The sequence below is a fragment of the Hesperophylax consimilis genome, chromosome 12 (genome assembly GCF_061612785.1).
Source record: "Hesperophylax consimilis isolate HC1 chromosome 12, BYU_Hcon_1.0, whole genome shotgun sequence".
NCBI lineage: Eukaryota > Metazoa > Arthropoda > Insecta > Trichoptera > Limnephilidae > Hesperophylax > Hesperophylax consimilis.
The window spans coordinates 36,980,745-37,003,209 of record NC_142847.1 but is presented as its reverse complement, the minus strand read 5'-3'; positions in this window follow the sequence as shown (position 1 = coordinate 37,003,209).

Sequence of the window (22,465 nt, the reverse complement as noted above, 5' to 3'; positions counted from 1 at the left end):
AACAATGCAACGGTAACGGCCTGCATTTCTTTGGAGGGATGAACGATAATGATAACACTTTTTCTGTAAAGGAAGCAGACATTTGTTCATTGTTTTTCACAATGCAATAAAAGCTCTTTCTTACACATTAGTTTTAATCTAAATCCTTTTAAATTAACGGCATAATTTGTTTTTGTAATCCTTGTCCTTATATAATATGTATTTTTTTATTCTCTCTGGTCCTTTTTAAATCAATAGTTTATTTTGTTTTTTTTACAATCAAATATCAATGGTCACCCTACATGTTTACTATATTATACTGTAATGAATTGACTTGGATTAGCTTAATAGGTACCCAATTCGTAGACACATTAATGTTACAATATTGTTCTCTCAATACATAATCTTTGTTTTATTTTCATTATTTTGTAAAAGTATAAACCTCTACATAGGCTTGTTCTAGTGAGGTTAAAAAATTCTAACGTTAAAATTATATAATGTAAAGAAACAAAAAAACAATAAAAAATAAACACTTTTGTGTGTAAAAATGAGATGAAGCATTATTGTGACAAATAACGTACGTTTTGTATTTTGTTTCTGCCGTTGCCGTGAGAATTATAAAAGCACCCAATGCATAAAGGATTGACCATTATTATATAATAACAAATAATCGGATAGTGTTGTTTTGAAATTTTTTTTGTTTTGTATAAATTTTTGAATTTATATTCCTTTCTTACACATTTAATTTACTTATTCCTTATTATGCTGTCTCAGTAGGGGTAAAATCACAAGGAGGAAATCCATAATTGGTTATATTTTGGCCATATAATACTTATGTACAAACTTATTTCCCGAAAATTTATAAATAAAAATAAATAATATTACGACTTGCTGAAAAAAATCAGTAGTAAAGTAAAGCAAAAGAATTCTAATTACTGTCGCAATTTCATAATTGACGGCACACATAGGAGAATAACGTTATGAACGATTTGGTACGATCTAATGGTGACCGGATAAATCATCAAAATGATAATTCATCACATTTTTAAAAAGTTATATAAAGTAATGGAAAGTGATGAAATAAAAACTTTATTAACTGGGTTAAGTAGGTTAGGTTAGGTTGGGTTAGATTAGGTTATTTTTTTCATCGTTTCTAATGACTTTCTATCACTTTTCAAAAGGGTGTTGAATTGTCACTGTGTTGAGTTATCATGGAACCGATTTAATGTACGCACTTGACTTAACTAAGCCAATAACGTTCCGAGTACCAAATATGTACCTCGTAATGCAAGATTTCCTGAGATTTCTTTGTTTTTTCATCTAAAACAAACTATTTTATATATTCCCCTGTCCAAAAACTACATATGTTTGGAAATAAATTCAGTTTCGTCGATATTTCTTATTTATTCCATGCTTAAATTTAAGTCAGAAAAAAACATTTTGTTTCGCTAAAATTATTATGATTATTTTACAACTGTTAAAAATAATGTGACTTAAATGAGATACTCTGTTCTTTATCACATTATACATGATTATTTATGTGAATTTTACATTTGGTCAAGTTGTTTTTGTAAGCACGTTCTTTTTTTTTAAGTACGGTTTTGTAAGCGTTCCAAAACATATCAAGTGGAAAATTATATATCAAAATTAAATAAGTAAAACATAACATTATCGAACAAAAACATATAATAGAAAAAATAACAAAGCGTTTATTTTTTTTTGTTTATATTGTAAAATCTGTAACTTACTTTTTTTATGTAAAGCATAGACCTTGCTTTTTTCATTTAATTTTGATTTATATATTTAATATTTACCCAGGCAGATATTAATATCTCTCTTCTCTCTTCTTTGTATTTTCTGTGGGTACTTTTTTATTTCTAAAAAGAATTTTCACAATTTATTATTTTAAAATACACGACATATAAAAATATTTGTAATATTTTTTCAAAAATAAATAGTGAATGATATAAGAACAAAATATGTGTTTTAGTATTTCTACACCAATGAAAAGAACTAGCTCTTGAGCTTGGTGAAGGAGTGGATAACATTTATTTCTTTAATTTTGTTCCTATCTGATTAAATATTCTTTTGTTGCTATACTGCCAATATGGATAAATTGAATTAAAAATCTACATAAATGCAGCTTGGAATAAAGTATTATTATACCTTTGTTTATTGTGTTAATTTAAATGCTCTATGTGATGTAATCAATTTTTATTTTACTATGTAAAAGCCCGAAGGGCGTAAATAAATAGTATTTATGACAAACATTCCCATGGGGAAGCTGAGCCCAGGGGTATTATAATATATGGTTATACCTTTTGTGCGTGACTAGCTTTATAGCATTTATTATTAGCCTAGTCTATCAGTATTGAGCTGTAAAGCAAACAAAGTGTACAGAGTGGCAGATAAATCCACTTTTTAGAAATTTTTTTAAATGTTGACTTCTTTTCAACATCAGCGCAGACATTTTTGTCTATCTTTGCCTATTTGGAATCCTAATTTGATGCCATCTCGTGAGTTAACTAGTGCACACTTTAGAAAAACTTCCTCCACTTATCTCACCACAAGATCGTTTACTGCCATTCATCCTTAGATATGTGTTTTCACGGAATATTGGATCTTTAACTTTGGCATTTCGTATTGGTTTTGACTTGAGTATTATTTTCCGATATAAGAAAGTGTAGTTCTACAACAGATAGGATAACGTTATACAACATCTGTTCTTTGAAAAGCTTTTATAAACTGTACAAGGAACTGAATCCGCAGCTTCTCGACAAAAATATTTTCAAATTTCTGTACGTAGTTGGTGAAATCTTGTTTTAAGTCGACCGTTTTGCAATTCGTTTGTCTATACGTTTGTTTGTACGTACCGTTTCTGTTTTAAAATTTTGGGTGTTTTAATGTTCAGTAAATATTTTTTTTTTAGATTCGTCATGTTTATTTTGATTTTCTTATTCACTTTTTTTTCTATATCATGGTACTTATCGGCCAAAATATTGTTTGAAAAAAAGAATTGTCATTTAGATAGTGAAGTTTCTTTGGTCAATTTTTTTTAATTCGTTATTTAAAAAAAAATTAAATTAAATATATGGTTAATAATCAAGCAATTACTAGCATATAAGTACCGTTTAAAAAATAAAAGAAGTTAATTTATACTTTTTTGGACGCGAAGTCAAATACTATTCACAAAACTATTGGTGTTAAATACCTATGGACGAAGACGAATCGTTAGATTTATTAACACAATGATTATCTTTTCCGATTAAGAACGATGTTTTTTATCGTAATCTTAAATCTTTTCCTGGCAAATAAATAAACCCGTATAAACGGTGACAGTTGGACAGACCAGATTCGTAGAATGTTTACCCAAAGGTCCAGTATATAAAGCTTAGTTCACACTGTCAACGGATCTTTAACCCTTTAGTCTTAACCTCGTTATCTCTACCACTTATCTCTTCGGAATCTTCCCACTTCTCCCGTATTACTGTGGACTTCCTTCTCGGGTTCTTAAGGAGCTTCCTAGAGTTTAAGTATACTGCCTTGATGGGTGCGACAGACATTAACCAAGACTGCCATCCCGTCGGAAGATCGTCCAGGGTCCTTAACGAGGATCGTTAGATTGTTAAGTCGTGCAGTGTTTTCACAGCCAACCAAAGATGAAGACTTTGTCCTAATGATTTAGTCTTTGGGGCTTACGAGCGAACGTCTCCGTTTAAATGGTTAGTAATATACTAAAATCGGGTTCTAGTTTCGACTAGTGAAAGTAATATTATTTGAGAGTCGATAGCTGAATTAATGTTGAACATGATATTTTCAAAATGAAAACTTTGTGATATTTAAAAAAAATATTATTAATGCACAAAACGATTGACTTTTGGGTTTTTGGGGTTATTATGCCGTGTTTTGCTTCCTGTTTCTTTAGATAACCTTTCGGAGAACATTAAAGTGTCCATTGGGGCAAGTGTTTCCATCTGCCCTGATGATGGACTGCCTCTGACCCCCCCCCCTCCCTCCAAACGAAAGAAGAATATATTTCGGCCTTGAAATCTCAAATCATTACCAATAGGTCTATTGCTATATCACACTTTAATAATCAGTGCAAGTAAAGAACAAATCATAGCTACAATAAAAAGTCAAACATTTTCATTTCTTTCCAAATAATGTTTTCATAATATAATCTTAACCGTTCCGCAGTTAACAGAATCAAGTTCGTGAACAGGATAAGTCTCGGCAATTCATCTTATTTTTGCAGGAAATTTGTTGTAAAAAATCCTGTCTTTGTAAGGAATTTTCTTCCTCACGGAGCGCTCGAGCAAACGTCGTACGTGAGATATAAGTCAGCGGACGACCAGAAAAACCAGAGCAACAAGATAAAATTTTGCTTTGATACTAAACTGTATATTTTTATCGGGTGAGAATAATGATTTACATTTTTTTATTTTTCTTCAAAGTACAATCCCATTAAACCGCAATTAAGCAGTTTGTCAACAGGATGTTCATGTTCAATTACTAAATAACATATGTACATAATATCATTGCTAATTACAATACAACTTATTCATAATATTTATCACTTACCACTGCCATAATCAATAGTTTTACTTATACAGAGTATCTCTGCTCAGTAGCCACGTTTTCAGCATATATCTGAATCTCTTCGGTAATTCGCCATTTTTTATATTGCTTGGTAATATGTTGAATATTTTGGGCACGTTGTATTCCAGGGTTCGCTGTCCGTATTTATTGTTATATTTTGGTACAAGCATTCTTTCATTTTTGAAGTTGAAAAATTATATGAATATTTACAGCTACGGAAAATGGTCTATAATGTACAAACGTAAGTTTTTGTATTCCGATTGCGGAATTAACCATTGTCTTAGGTTTTTTGATTCTAGATACCTATTTGGCTTTTGTTTTTTTTAAGATTGTGACAGTATTTTTAAAACTCCTACTACCACCATTACAAGTGGAAATTTATGCTTGTGCAACGATGTAGGACTAAGCAGGAGAATTTAACCCATCACCCTTTGGCGGGAAGCCAATGAATTTGTCCAATCATTCATTTATCTAAGACGTTTTCTAGATTGCACTTAGTTCAGGATAAATCTTGAAAGCATACATTAAACTAGCAACCAATAAAAATATGCGTTAAGAAAACGAAGATAATGTTGAAATATGATAAAGTTAGATTTGACCGAAGGGGATAGGTTCGGATTAGTTCAGTTGTGGAGTTAACCCCCAGCAAGGCTGAGGTCCTAGGTTCTTTTCCTAGATGCGATCGAATGTTTTCTGATTTTTGTAATTTTTCTGTTTCAGATTTTCGGTTGAGAGTCGCTTATATTGTCTTTAATGGTTAAAAAAATGTGTTAATTTCCATTCGCGTTGATTGCGCATTTTACCTGGCAATCAAGAAACGGTTTATATTTTTGAGATGAACACTTTAAGATTTAATGGCCTTTACAGCCATACTAATTAAAAATTATGCATAACGGCAGAAGCAATAATAATTTTAGTATTTATTATAACTTGAAGTTCTTCTTTCGTGTGGCATACACAAACTGCTTTGCAAGAATCTTTTAAAATGACAACCTTTCCAAAACCGAGAGATCACTCCATGCCTCATAGGCCCCTTTTGCAAGTCGTTAATGTTTTTTTCTAAAGTTTCTATTTAGTGGTCATCTTGTAGTACTCCTGTAAGAGCTCTCCCAGTGCTCTGGAAGAAACGTGGATGTAACCGAAGACGTGGGCAATCGGAGAAGCTCAGAAACAAAAGTTATCGTTTAGAAGAAAAATGGTTCCGTGTTTGTCGCATGGCGATACACGGTGTTCACTAATAATCCCTTTTATTTTGGATCAAAATAATATCCAAAGAGAAAGTACTCCTTGCTAATTAATTACGACTGTATCTAGGTACCTACCACACTGCTTTAAAATTATGTCATTCAGTGTTGTTTTTAATTATCTTTTTTCTATTTACTGTACGTTTTTCGTCTTTCACTTTCGTACTGTGTGCATATAAGAAAACAAATATATTTCAATTTTTCCTTTCCATCCAGTATAAATAAAAATTGACGGTTTTCGTTTTCCAATTGATGGTATAACGTACTTTGTACGCTATTTTATGTTCATTCTCGACAGCATAATGCTTGTTTTCTTTATTGATTGTTCAATTTTTTTTCAATGGATAAAATGTTTAATTATTGAAGACAATATTATAATTTGAGGTTTTACTCACTTAGTTATTCCAAAAGGATAAAATGTTGTTTATTCATGTGTCATACGAGTATATGTGAATCACGTCCTCTGGGTGCTAATGTTTTTTTCACTTGAAAGTAGATATTACTTACGAGGCTTTGAAAAATAAATCGCGTAGATTTCTAATAACTCTACTAATTTTATTTCTAATTCCGCATCAAATATATTACGTTATACGACAGCCAGTCAGTATTCAGATCTGAAAGAGTCAAGTAACAGGAAAACTAAAAAAAAATAATATCATAAAACCCTAAGAAGTTATATTTCGAAAGGAGTTCATAGAAATATATTCGTTCTCAAAAACAATCAAGTACTTTCCTATGTTGAAAGTAAGTAAAATTGCAAAAACAAAATACTCGATATGTATGTTACTCAAAAAATGATTAGAGACTAGATCTGAATATATAGGTACTCGAATCATTATAACCCAACCTAACCTAAACCTATTCACCCTTAAAAACTTTTCATAAACTGGACTGCACGGAGAAAAACGAGTATTGCTAATTTATTAAGAATCTAATTAAAATTATAGATAATCTGGTTAAAAACGGGATTATAGACCTTAACGAATAAATTAACAGGTTTCTGAATAAAATTTCCGTAAATTACAATATATCGTATTGTAAAAAAGTATGTACAGTGCCGGGGAACATTTCTCTGTTTTCGTGTGTCAACTAGAGGTGGAGGTGCATAAATGAGGATATAAACTTTTACCCGCTGAGCGGTGATCGGTCTGCCTATTGCTACTGTTATACTCGTAGTATTTATACATAAAATGTTATAGTTAAATATACTGTTTTTTATTCATACAGCAATCTTGTATTTAAACCCGCTCACTGCGGCAAGAGAACGTATAAGATTTGTACAGAGACTGAGGGGGTCGGTTCTGGGGTTCCATCGACCGAGATTGGAGATGGAGGGGGTCGGTGGTGGGGTTCCAGCGACCGAGGTTGGAGATGGAAGGGGTCGGTTCTGGGGTTCCATCGACCGAGGTTGGAGATGGAGGGGGTCGGTGGTGGGGTTCCAGCGACCGAGGTTGGAGATGGAGGGGGTCGGCGGTGGGGTTCCAGCGACCGAGGTTGGAGATGGAGGGGGTCCGTAGTGGGGTTCCAGCAACCGAGGTTGGAGATGGAGGGAGTCGGTGGTGGGGTTCCAGCGACCGAGGTTGGAGATGGAGGGGGTCCGTGGTGGGGTTCCAGCGACCGAGGTTGGAGATGGAGGGGGTCGGTTCTGGGGTTCCATCGACCGAGGTTGGAGATGGAGGGGGTCGGTGGTGGAGTTTTTCAGGTTGGAGATGGAAGGATTCGGGTTTGAATCTAATTTAGAGTAAAAAGTTTTGACTAAATCTATTATATATTTTCGGAGTGGAGGAATATTCCAACCAGTGTTAATGACGAAACAGAGACATTTGGTGAATCGACGGAGAAATGCATTCTGGAATGATTGTAGACTTTTTTTGTTTTATGTAGCCAATTTGGGAAATGCGTATGCGATTCAGTCAGATTGTCGATGTGTAAATGAGAAGTTGTTTTTTTACGTTTAGTTTACAATTGCAGGTGCTAATTGGGTTTAGTGTGTTTGCTGTTCCTCTTGTTTTCGCTAGTGTTTCGTTAATGTACTGTGTGTTCTATCGTAGTTTTCTGTTGAGTGGTACTCCAATTGACGAATATATTATCACGATATCAGAACACGTGTTCATACGAATGCTAATACTCTCGCATTTTGTCCTTGTGATCCAGTGATCAACATGTAATCCAGTATATCGGAAATTTACTAAAATTTTATCAATAATTTATCAGGAAATGGCCTGCAATCCCGTTTTTAATCTGATTTTCAACCATTTTAAGACGATAGTAATACTCATATTTTATGTGCCGTGGAACTCTTGCACAATGCACAGTATCAAAATTCAAAAATTCATGTTCAGATTTTCATCATTCAAATCACCCTGTAGTCCAGTGAGATGTAGCCACTGAACAAATTAGCCGATGGAAGTGTGTTTTATTGGCGTGTTCATATGCCAGAAGTAAGCTCAAATTTTCCTTAGTTCTTCTAAAATTGATTAATTTCTTGATCAGATAATCAATTCCATTGGCTTGTCTGTGGCCCAGGGGACGAAAAGTCTTACGTAAGCTGGCGATATCATTTATCTTTCCAATCAGTATTGTACTACACCTCTAAGGATTATACGTTCGGTGGTTGTAACAGTACCAGACTGGGACGTCTCGGCTGTGCTGGTCGCGTGCTACCATGACAAGTTGATAACTGGTTGCATCATATTGTGATATTCCCAAATAGGTTGTCGTTTGCACTGGAAATGGCTAACAACGGCTTCCGCTGTTTCTAACCACACTTTGCAGCCTAGTCACATAACCGAAAACTTTTACATAACTAAATGTGATCGATTCAAAAGTATTAGAAGAAATTTGATTTGGAACTAATTTTAGGTATTTCTTAAAAAAAAAACACCAGACTTGATGGGAGGACTGATGAAAATAAATATTTTTTTAGAATGTTCCAAATATTAGTCATTATGGAAAGAATCGTAATGATTCTTGAAAAGGGATACATAATCAATTCGACATATTTTTCAAATAGGCTTCGGGCACCAACGTGTCGGCGGAGACCATTAGCCGCATCCTGGCTCCAGTGACCCGGTGTCTCATCAGGCCGGCAAATCCATTTAGTCCTAATTCCGTGAACATTGTCGATGCGCTGCTGTATCTTCGGTATCCAAATATGATTCTACAGGCGTATATTGAATTCGGAGTCGTTCCATAAGCATATCTATGTTTTGGTTTAGTTTTTAATAGAAAAAAGTTAAAAATGGATAATGTCTAGCTGTTTAATTTCTCTCCTCATAAGTCGACTTCTTTGTTAATGTAAAAAATATTAACTAATTCGAATTAAAATTGTTTTACGAAAATACTTTGAATTCTAATTTTATACTTCTTCGAGACTTTGAGTAGCCGTTTGTCAATCAAAAAATAATTTACATGTCAATGATTATCAAATAAAAATTTTTGCTCCTAATTATGCCATGCCGAACAAAATAGATCTTTAAAACAAAATTAAAAATATACGTCCAAGTATACCAACTTTCATAATTTTTATTTCAAAAAGAACTTTTAAAAATATAAATGAAGCCAACCAATCAAGTACGGGCAGAAATTAGTGTTGATTTTATCTAGGGGATTTCGTATTTCTTCAATATTGTCCAAAACCGGGGTGTTTTTATTTCCTATTTATCTTTGTAGACCTGTAGACCAAGTGATAATGTGATTATCCGTGCGACAAACACAAAGAATGGATAATATCAAATAAAGAAACGAATCAAACACATCTCGCCGCCCCGAATTCGTCAAATTGGAAAACATTTCTGCTTGATTTCTTTTTATTTCATTTATTTCTTCGTGAGATTGGGGCCAGTGAAATGAAATCAACAAGAATAACTTTTTTATTTCAAGAAGTAAAAATAGATCATTAGAAAAGAAGATAAAACTAATAAATATTAACGAAACATGAAACAACAACACAAACTAAGATAGTGGTCTCAACTGGGAATCAAACCCACGATTTCTGTCTTACTTACCTTACAAGTGTCTGCTCAGAAAATTCTCATTTCTGAGCACAAACTGCCTCCTGTTTTATATTATGTTTCAATTTTAATATTATTGTTTTGTCCTGTCCTGCTGTTATTGATATTCTCATTTTTGTCATAACTCTATATAAACAGTGTATTTAGTGTTATAATATTAGATCTGTATTGGGTAAGGCACACTGTAGGAATAATTTTAAGAAACACTAATACTGAATTACCATTTTTTAAGTTTGTTATACGAGTAGTTAATCGCACTTGAAGTGAAATTACACTAAACTGCGCTTTATAAATGCCATGCTATTATTATTATTATTATTACCGGGACAATGTCTTCAACCACTCAACCGTCGGGACCTAATTATAATATTTAATTTTGCTGATATAATATATAATTTTCAATTTATTTTTTTATTTAGTATAAATCATATTTAATAATATTATTAAGTTTTGGAAGTATTTTGATTTTTATTATTGTTACAGCTGTTTCTGCTTTCAAGGCCGACATTGAAGATGGCCTGATAAAAACCAAAATACTCGCAGAACCTAATAATATTATTATTAAATTTAATTCATATGAAGTTGAAAAAAATAAACTAAATTAAGTTATACGAATTAAATACAAAAACGATTAAGATCATATTTAATATTCAGAATTATCTTGCAAATAATTTTTCTCGTATCTTTTTGCATAATTACAAAAATCTGGTTTGTAACCTAGATAGTGTCTCGGATAAACATATCAATTTTTTATTTTCTGGGATAATTATATATTATTGAGACCGTTATCTTTTTATTTTTGTACTCCTTGTTCTGTTTTATGTCTCGTTTAGACTAATTAGTATTATCTTGGTCTACAATGATGTGTTACTTTGAACGGTATAATCTTCTAAAGTATTAAAGAAAAATTGTTACAGTAAAAAAATAGACTTCATTTGGCACTGTAAAAAATGAATAAAAAACATTGGGCGTTAAGGTGGGGTTGGATCTGTCGGGTAAGAAGGAAAGCGCGTCAGGATGCGGTGGTTGCGAAGCTTTAAGCTGTGCTGTGTGGGTGCTAAAAGTGTCTCTATTTATTAGCTTTGAAGGCATTGCTCGATAAAGCATGCTTATTGCAAAGGCTTGATGCTTTCGTTGAGAGTGAAAATATGAATGTTTGAGAGCTGTGGGTCAGGATTTCAATAGCCATCAGCACGTTTAAAAACTCAATCCACAAAGAAAAAAATGGGTATCGCTAATTTATTCAGAATCTTTTCGAATTATTGGTAATCTGGTTAAAATGCGAGTGCCTGCCGTTAACGAATGAATTTATAGGTTTCCTGTTAAACTATTAGTAAGATACGAATGTATTATTTTATTTTAATTTTCATTAAAACCTAATATTTTCGCAATTTCATCACTATGCAGGATGTCCCGAAGAATGGGGTTAAGCGGAAGTCCGGGGATAAAACACCCCTGGGGCTAATTTCTTTTGATGATTTTTTATCTGTAATAGGGCTCACCCGGTGATAGTATATCAAAGGGTTCCTACAAAACTGGAGAAAAATAAACATTTCACAAAGTCAACACTTCTCAGACAGTTCTCCAGATAGTCAAAAGAAAAACCAAGGAAATAATAAAAAAAACATAATTTATATTGAAATGCTCTTACAAACCACATAATCACTTTATAAATTGAATGATTCGGTTGATTGGCAGAAGTTGGCTGAAAGCTGGCCTCAATAGATAATAAATACTTCTTTGCATTGAAGCAAATCTAAATTAAGAGAGACTTCATTATTTATTGAATTGTTTGGTTTCATTAGAAAATACAAGATCTTAATTTCAATGAAAGGCTTTGACAATCTAAATAACTCAAAGAAATTGGTATAGACAACGTTAGATTGGCCTTTATATAAACATTTATTACTAATGTTTTTTTTGGTCTCCATGGTTGACGGTTAAGGCTGTCCACTAGAAATCCGGAGGTCACGTGGCAAAACCCGACGTGCGCAAGTAAATTTTATTCGATATGTAGTTATTCTTGCTGGCACGTTCCGGAGAGGAAGATATTATCACTATCGCCTTAGTTTAAAACCATCATTGAGATTTGAAGCGTTGTTCAAAATGGGTTCAGCCGTGTTTGGTGAATAGATCTAAATAGCCAGGTAATTTCCAACCTTCCTCTTCCCAAATCTTCTCCTTCCCCACTACCTTCAGCCTCACAAAATACCTCAAACGGGGATGCCATAGTCTCGCCGGCTCCAGACGGGTGGGAGCAGTTGTACTTTTGTGCGGTATTCAAATTTACCTTTGATAAATATCGAAAGTTTTATTGTGTTCAAATTGAACTCGTCATGTCTTTCATATACCCTTGAAAAATGTACTCCACAACACATGACTCGTAGCGATGAGGACAATAATACGCAATATCTCGTTATAATAAACATGTAGTTAAAAATTAAAAATAACAATAATAATTTCTTTAAGAACCATAACATTTCGAGAAAACTTAGAAATTTTTAAGGCAAATCACTTTATAGAAATTTAGCATTTGAGTTTTAAATATCTTACTGAATTAATAAGAAAGTTTGATTTCAGAACTTACTTAGGCTGATATTGTTTATCTTTTAATTGTTTTGTTATTAAATACATATATTCTATTATTTTACTTAATATTAACATATTATTTGTTTTCGATTTGATTTATCGTTTTAATTTTTTTTTTGTTATAACTGCGTTAAAAAAAAATATTTTTCCATTTTTCATTATTGCCTACTATACCTTGGTTTCTTTTACAGATTTTCACGATATTGAGAAGAAAAGTTTTGATAAGAGAACTAACCCTAACACTTCGGTTTAATGGTAAACCGATAATTGGTTAAGTTCGTTTAAAATAAACTCAATCTCCCAAACAGAATTTTGTAAAAGTTTGTTTCGTCTTTGTGCCCACTGAAACCTTTCGAACTTTACTAAAAAAATCACTTCACAACCTTTAAACATTTTTTTGCTACACATTATATAAAAACTGTAAAAGTTTAGATACAAGATGGTACTAATAAAACATATATTTAACTGGTCCCGAAAGAACTCGCACCGTCGCATTTCAGCAGACTTACACGTGAACTTCCCGTCATGAAAAATTCAGATTATTTCAGACATATTATTTTTACTTGACTGTTATTGCGTGAATTAAATAAGATTTCTGTTTAATTTATGTTTTTGAATAACATAAATGTTTTACATATGATTGGGTAAATTTAAATTATGAAAATCAACTTTAATATATATATATTTTTTTTTTATATTAACTCCACATAGGAGGCCCTGAAGAAAATAATTTCGCTCAGGGCCTTTGTCATCTTTGGGGATGCTGTGTGGAGGGTCTTTTTGTGGAGAGGAAGGAGTGAACATGGGTCTTGAAGAGTCCCATGTTGTAGGAGGGAGGAAACACAGAGGCCAATATGGCAATATTGAATTTAAAATCTCTTTTTGTTATCATTCTCTGGGAATTATAATAATATTTTGTATTGTATAAATGAGATAAACGTGAGAGGACAGTTTTCTATCAGAATCTTTAAATTAAATTAATCTGTTAAGAAAATTTCGCATTACCTGCAATTTTTCGACGTTTCTAGTTAAAACATGTGTGTTTTTTTTAACTATTTTCATGATTGCATTTAAAATATTCCAATTTTTAAATATTAAAGTAAATTTCGAATACCAAAATCTAAAAGTTAATTTAATCTCCATCCCTAATCACAAATTATTCTCAATTAGGGAGGTGTTTATTAAATTAACAGCTAAGAACTTGTTTGTTTTTTTTTGCATTACTTATATGTATTGCATTATCGTTTTATATTATTTTTTTGCTTTTTATATAACCTAATCGTTGATAATTACTTATGGTAACTTCTAATAATGTTAATCTCTTTTTTTGTATAAAAAAGTAAAAATAATATTTCAATGAACGAAATTTAAAAAAAAAATCTAGTTTCTAAAAATTGAATTATTTAAGACATCTTCAAAAAGAAGAAATTTAAAGCACATTTAAAATACCTTGGAAAAATTCCGAAAATCGATGAAAAATTTTATGTTTATTGTTGGCTGTGTTAACAATAGATTTTTCTCCATAAACTATTTTATGTCAGTTTCCATATTAGTAATGTTTTCACAAACAAGGTCGTTTATCAATTGCGTTTTTTAGTGAGACTGTTTGTATTTAAAATTCTAAAATTGGATAAAATCCATGATAAAAAGTATTGAATTTTATTTCTATTTAAACCACCCTGAATTGCTGTTACACGCTTATAATTAGAATTAAGTGAGATTTTAAAGGTCATTTCAAAATTTAAATTAGGGCCGGGGTCTTCTGATCTTTCCAATTAAAATACTTGATATATTTTTATAGAAATTTGTCAACCGTAAAAGATACGATAGTTCGATTATTTCAATAATGGGAACGAAGTGACATTTCAAAGGATCGTTCATCATTTCGGCGAATTAAGAATGGCCAGCCATGCTACGGTCGTTATTCATGTAATCGAATCGTGCTAAATATAATTTACATGAAAATGCATGCAAGGAGACTTGCTGATACTCTTATTTTATTTGAAATGTGGTTAAATATTTAAAAGCAGCCTTTAACCAATGAATTGACAGAGTTCGTATCGAAGTATCAGTTAAAAACGAATTGACAGAGTTCGTAACAAAATATCAGGTAAAAACGAATTGACAGAGTTTCACAGTATCAGTTAAAAACAAATTGACAGAGTTTGTAACACAGTATCAGTTAAAAACGAATTGACAGAGTTCTTAACAAAATATCAGTTAAAAGCGAATTGACAGAGTTTGTAACACAGTATCAATTAAAAGCAAATTGACAGAGTTTGTAACACAGTATCAGTTAAAAGCAAATTGACAGAGTTTGTAACAAAGTATCAGTTAAAAGCAAATGTTTTATGGTGACAGCGGAACAAGTGTTCATACAAATACTGATATTGATATTGACATACTGATATTGTCGCGTTCCGTCATGATATTTACTAGGAAAAGAACACGTGTTTTTGATATATTATGAATGACTAATATTTTATCAAAAAATCGGCATGTTATCACTTTTTTTAACAAGATCATTTTTCTCCGGGTAGAGCTTACTTTTATTTGTTAGTACCTATCTATAATATGATATTTTAGCTGAAAATAAACAACGCTTACAATGCTCTTATGCCAAAGTCACTGCGCTACTCGCGTGATAATAGTGAAATACGTTTCGAATAGATATTGGTTCGCAATCTATGACTACCCCGTGATTTTTCAAGTGTCTGTGTTAGTATAATACTTATAAATGAACTTTAAGTTACATATGAATTTGGGAGGCGGGTTTAGGTACCGCCGCCCAGGAACCATTTTTGGGATAACCGACACCTCTCCCGAGGTCAGCCTCGGGAGAGGCTGGTTTTGGGAGAGGCTGGTTTTGGGAGACCTTGCACTAAGAAAACTTACTGATATAAAATATTGTTAATTTATTTAAAATCTGGTCAAATTATTCGTTTCACTGTTGAAAACGGGAATAAATGCCTATTAGGAAATATTATTATAGATCGATTTTTTTATGAGGAAGTCAGAACACGTGTTCTTCAAAATAATATAAATATATTCAAAAAATATTTTCATCTCGTCTATTACATTTATTCGGACAAGGAAATGGGCACGTGTTCAGATATATTCTGAATGACTAATATTTCACTAGGAAATGGTCATTTTTGTAATATTTTATTAAACGTGGCTAAAACCACAGTTTTAAAATGGCTTTAAAAGCCGAAACATCTGTAATAATAACATTAACCAAAAAATACTTATATTATTAAATTTGATTTGAATTAAATTTAAAAAAATAAAATAAAAAATATTAGGAAGTCAGACTGATCCTTGGATTCCTACCCAACCCTCAGCTTTTACCTTCCAGGAACATCTTATCCTTCCTTTCCTTAAAAAAGCCTCCATACAGCATCCCAAAAGATGACACAGGCCCTTAGGGAAATTATTATCCTCACGGCTTCCTTTGTGGGGTTAATGGTAAAGAATGTATAAATAAAATATCCAATTAAATAATGATTCTGAAACTGAAAATGAATTATACCAACGATGACATAATCAAGCTATTTTTCATTTAATACATAGAATTTTGAGTGTAATTATATATTTGTAGGTATATGCACTATTTTATAAGGTATAACAGACAACTTTTAAATAAGGTACTTCGGCATACTTTTATGGTTTCAAAAGTCCGTAAATAGATCATTATTCGTGAAAGAATAATAATTTGGATATTTCCAAGAAAATACTTTGCGAGGCTCATGTCTTTCATCGGTGAAGAACATTCTTAGGATTCATTATAAGTTTTTCAGATCTTCTGAGAATTAATTTTTCTACGGGATTACTTATTCAATGGAAACAGGATGGACTGCGGTGTTCCGGGTCTCAAGGAAAAGGAAATTAATTTTCTCTGAACTACTTATGTACCAACAGCGGGGCCAATCTAGCATGCCTGGTAAATAATCCAACATGACAAGGACCATTACAAAAAGCCTTGTGATTCAAAGGACAAAATTATAATTATTAAAGTGGCGCAATCGCAAACAAAAAATCTAGGTAGCTAGTAAATAACGCTTTTTCACTAATTATAAAGCCAAGAGCCTTAAAAAATCTAGGTAGTTAGTAATTAACGCTATTTTAATAGTGAAAAAAGCCCAGACCCTTGAAAATTCTAGTAAGTTAGTAAATAACGCTTTCCTAATAATGAAAAAAGCCCTGACCCTTGAAAAATCTAGGTAGTTAGTAATTAACGCTTTTCTTATAATGAAAAAAGCCGAGACCCTAGAAAAATCATTGAAGTTAAAAAAATATTATGCAATATAAGCGAAAAATTATGAAATCTACAATCTGCATCATATTTGGAATCGATTTTCTGAATCTTTTGTTTTGATTTAAACTTTCTTTTTTTAAAGTGAGAAGCTGAAATTTTGAAGGTAATTTGTAAAAATATCGGTCGCTACGGGGTAAATAAATCGTAGACCAGTCTCTAAAAGTTTTTTGTAACACTTTATTTGTCTGAAACTTGTCTGAATTATTGACAAGCGAGTTATGAAATTGATTTTCTGTTAACTATATTAGATTGTCACTTGATATTCTTGGAATGTAAATTCCAATCTTTAAAATGAAACTTATATTCGGAACAAATCCGAGTACATCGACATAGATTACAATCTCTCACAGGCCGACCCATAATCTAAATTAGTAATGTTTGATGTTTTTTGTATTATTTCTAATCCACACATCATAAAATTTAAATTAAATTGGAGCATTTTCATCAAATTAAATATTTTCTAGTCACAACTTTCTCGCACGTACTTACGTATTACATTGATAAAAGAAATACAAACAAAACCACTCAGAAAAAAAAGTCACTCGACAAAATGCGACACAGAAACGTTACTAACAAACACAAAACATCCTTATATTTTTCCAGTCAACATAAATAAAATTATTTTTTCAACCTCAGAATGATCATAGCACTTTGTGGGTGGGGGCTGTAAGAACAGATCTAGGGGGACAAACAACCCACCTCCCCAACCCCGTGGTATAGTCTGAGTACCGAGGACATCCAGCGCTCGAAGCCTCTTGAAGTTTTCCCTCTGATTGTCTCTACTTATGGTGCTTTCTCTACAAGTTCGTGACCGCTCAATGATTGTATTAGTATTTTGTTGATTGTGGGAGTGGGTACGGTGTGGATGGTATTCTTATGTTTTATTTTGTAAGCTAAAATTTGAAATATTAAAAAGTTATAAATATTAGTCTTCTTTTCTTTATACTGTAGTTTGATTAATTTTATTAAAAATATATTCTCAAATAGTCTATGCCTTGATATTTAGCTAGCGGGATAATAATGTAGGTGACTAAATATTAACAGCATAACTAAAAAAAATGCAATTTGAAAATGGTCATATACGCCGGAATAGCTAGCACAATCATTAAAAAACTAAATTACTTGCAGAACTTAAAAATACCATAGTTAAATTTGATTTACGTTAAATTAAAAAAAAAGTTCTACTAACTAAACACAAAAACAATTAATTAATTAATTACTAATAAAAAATCACTTTCCAACCTTTAATTTGTGTTATTGTTACACATTTTGTAAAGACTATAAAATTTTAGATGCGAGTTGATACTAATTAAAAAAAAAAAAAACTCTCTTTCTTTAATCCGGCAGCATCGCATTTGGCATCTGACAACGATCCGAATGCTATGCATTTATGTTTTTATTTTACCCGCTAATATGCGATGTGCTATTGAAAGCTATTTTTTTATGTATTCTGTAATATAGTAATAAATCGCGCATTTTTCATAAAATTATCAATTTATAATGCACGTGTTGGTAATCATTTATAAATAAATAAACATTTTAATATGTGCAAGCAATGCATTCAAAGTTTCTGTTTTTGTTGTTTTCTGGGAATCAACTACCACTTTTTATAATTTTTTTACTATATGAATATTAAAGTATATTTCGGATAGAAAAATTTAAAATGCAATTTTATCTGGTTGCTAAAATGATGTTTGTTTTACGACATCTTAAAGAAAAAGAAATATATAGAACATTTAAAATACCTTGAGAAATTTTTGTTATTTACAGTTTATACAACGGATAAACTTCCCTCTTTGGTTGTGTATCTAATGTATGTATATTTCCATGAACTTATATTAGTTTCAAATAAAAAGATTTTCACAAAGACGGTTGTTTTTCAATTGCATAAAATTTTCACCACGTTTATTAGTACCTAAGGCTGTTAATATACAGGGAAAAAATTTATACAAGTAATCTTGTTATTGTAAGAAAAACATTATTATATTTTAGGGCCTTACCAATTAATTTTTTTTTAATTTTTACACAGCTGTTAAACGGTCGTTAACGATACATAGATGGTTGTTTATCAGTTGTGTGGGGTTGAAACATGTTTTATTAGTAAGGGGGTTACATTAATATCGTTTTTAAATTTTCTTACTTGTTTTTAGAATTTGAGGAGGTATCATTTGTTTACATATGATATTATGTATAATCGTCCAACCTGCCTACGTTATATCTTTGTTATGTTTTTGATTAATTTTAGTTTCTATATGTGATGTATGTGCCTATGAGAATATTGCATGTGTTAAATGAATCTATGTATGTATTTAATATTTTTGTATTGTTGTTATATATATATGTATGTTATATATATATATATATATATATGTTATATATAAATTATTATTTCTAATGAACTTTAACATAAGAAACTTCTGTGGCTTGACTTCAGTTAACTTGTATATTAATATATATATATATATATATATATTTTTTTTTTTTTTTTTTTTTTTTATTATTTTTTTTTTTTTTTATTGTTTTTATTTTAGTAATTTGTACATTTAAGTTTACAAATGACTAATTAATTATTACATACAAATATACTATGTTTTTTTTTCTTGCTTGATGTGGCTCCTACACAACATCTTGAACTTTTCAATTGGGGCAGACTTAAGGTTTTCCGGCAGCGCGTTATAGTATTTCATCCCTTTATATAATATACTATTCTGGGTATTCGCTTTGTCCTTCTTTGGTAGCCTAATTTGATTGTACGTCCTAGTTTTATGTTTGTGTATGTCCTTGTTGTATACAATTTTATTCGAAAAATATTTGGGTAGCAGGTTGTTTACAATTTTGTGTAAAAATATCATCGTGTTCAAGGTCAACATCTGTTTCACCGTTAGCCAATTTAGTTCGTTTAACATTTTATTTACTTTTGAATACCTATTTCGTCTGAGTATTGTTCTCATTGCCCTATTTTGGAGAATTTGAAATTTATTTTGCTCTCGGTCGTTACACAGGAAAAGGATAGTTGAGCAGTAATTAAAATGTGGAGCAATAATGGAGTTATAAATGGTGATTGCAGTTTTTTCGGACAGTTTTTGGCGAATTCTTCCCAAAAAAGATATTTTTTTACCAATTTTCTTTTGTGTATATTCCGCATGTTTGTTAAAGTTCAGTTTGGAATCTATTATAACTCCCAAGTATTTTATATTGGTAACATTTTCAATAATTTCACCATCAATTTTGATTTTGCGTTCACTGGATGTCTTCTTATAACCAATTACCATACATTTTGTTTTTTGTATTTAATTTAAGCTTATTTATTTTTAGCCATCTTGATACATTATCTAGTTCATTATTTAAAATATGTATTAGTTCTTCATAGTTTTCTCCAATTATATATATAAGTGTATCATCGGCAAATAGTCGTACTTTGCATTTTGAAAATATTTTCACCATGTCATTAATATAGAGTATGAACAATAGAGGTCCAAGGACTGATCCCTGTGGTACTCCTAATTTATTTTCCATTGGTTTTGAAAATTGATTATTAATTTTTGTTACCTGTATTCGGTCTTTCAAATAATCTTTTATTAATTTAATGGCTAGAGTTGAGAAACCAATTTCTTTAAGCTTTCTTATCAATATTTCTCGATCTATGGTTTCGAATACCCTTTGAAAATCCAAGAATATTGCTAAGATAAATTTATTACTATTCATTCCCTCTTTCCATTCTTCAACGATTACATTTAACGCTGTTTCACAAGAATTATTACATCTGAATCCCGATTGTTCTTGGTATAAAATATTGTGTTCATCTAAGTATTGCAATATTTGTTCTTTTATTATCACTTCAAGTATCTGTTCATATTTCGGTAAGGTGTTTATTGGTCGAAATTCTTCACATTTTCTGGTATTTTTAACCTTTGGGACCGGTATAATGGTAGACAGTTTCCATAACTGTGGAAATTTTCCCTCTTCAATTGTCTGATTAATAATATTTAATAGAGTAGATCCAATTACTGGAAAAGCATCTTTTATCAGACTAATAGTTAATCCATCTGAACTATTTTTTGATTTAATTTTGTTTAAAATGTTAAATAAATATTCTGCAGTTATTTTTTTGAAGACCAATAATTCTTTGTTTGAGTTGTTATTATCATTTGTGGGGTTGAAAACAATGTTGGGTATTAATTTGTTAATTTGAGTGATGCTTTTTATAAAATATTTATTAAAGCTATTAGCCATGTTTTCTTCGTTTATATCTTTTGGGAAGTTTACTATTTTTATGTCGTTTTTGTTATCGCCATGTACTAAAACTTTAATGCTTTTCCAAATTTTTTTGGGATCCCCTTCTTCCGAGTTTATTTTATTTTTTATGTACTCATTATGCGTTCTTTTTATGTCTTTAGAGTATTTATTTCTCGTTTTTTTGTCCATAGTACTATTAGTAAGGAGTGCTCTCTTGTAAAATGTATCTCTATCGTGCTGCATTGTGCGTAGTTCTTTTGTGAACCATTTATTATTGTTTCCTTTACGTATCTTCTGTTCTGGAACTACTTCATCAATGGATTTTTTAATGTTTAATATCATCTGGTCAGCTTTTTTGTTATATTCCATTTGATTTATTTCATTCCAATCAATAGTCTCTAAGGTCTGAATGAAGAGTTCTTTATTGTATCTTTTGTAATTTTTAAATGTTATTACTTGTGTTTCTTTAATGGAGTTGTAGTTTTCTCTGTCATTTAATAGAATTTGAATCATATTATGGTCGGTAATTTTAGGTCTATCTAATACATTAACACGTAGGTTAAATTTATTTGAGATAACCAGATCAATCAATGTTTTAGAGGTATTAGTAATTCGTGTGAAATCTTTAACTAATTGTTTCATACCTGCAGTTTGAATAATAGATTTCAGTTTATTTGTGTATATGTCTGCATTTGCTTTAACATTTATATTAAAATCTCCAACTATGATATTAATATTTTCATCTTGCAAATTTTCCATGCTCCATCTTTGAAAATATGTTAAGAAGTCGCATTTACTTGTGTTTGGTGATCTATAAATAACAGTATATACACCTTTCTTATATATATACCTTTCTTATCTATCATTGTATATTATATAAGAGCTGTTTTTTTCTTACAAAATAAATAAATTTATATTATATGTTGTTCTCTCTGTATTTTCTATATGTGCTTTGCAGCTTTGGTGTTAAAATTATAATTAAACCTGCTGACAAACTGTTCTGGCCAAACTCTTGAAAAGACTAAAATGTGATAATTCTATTGATATGCACCGAACAATAATGATTGATTATGAAGTACAGACTTTCTTAAGCCTTACATGAGACCTTATCTAAGATGAGATAACAACAATAATTAATTTAAATCTTAAATTTTCCACAGACGTCACAATAAAGTGCAAAAATTAAAATGAGCATTCGCCAGACCGGAAAAAAATGTGCTCCTAGAGAAGTTTTCTATTTTCCCAGCCAGTATTAATATTCTTCCTGCGTGGAGCGTGAAATACTACTTCAAAAACCACTCATAAACTTGTTTGATTCTCGTTTCCACTCCTGACCGTAGTTGCCGGTAAAGTTAGTAGTTGAGAGAAAGGAGAGAAAGATCTCGCTGGTCCCGCATTAGCACTACTTGTACTTGTACCTTTCTTTGAACGTCATAAACTGCTACGAAACAATATTCTTCACTGCACATAATACTGCCTTTTCAAAT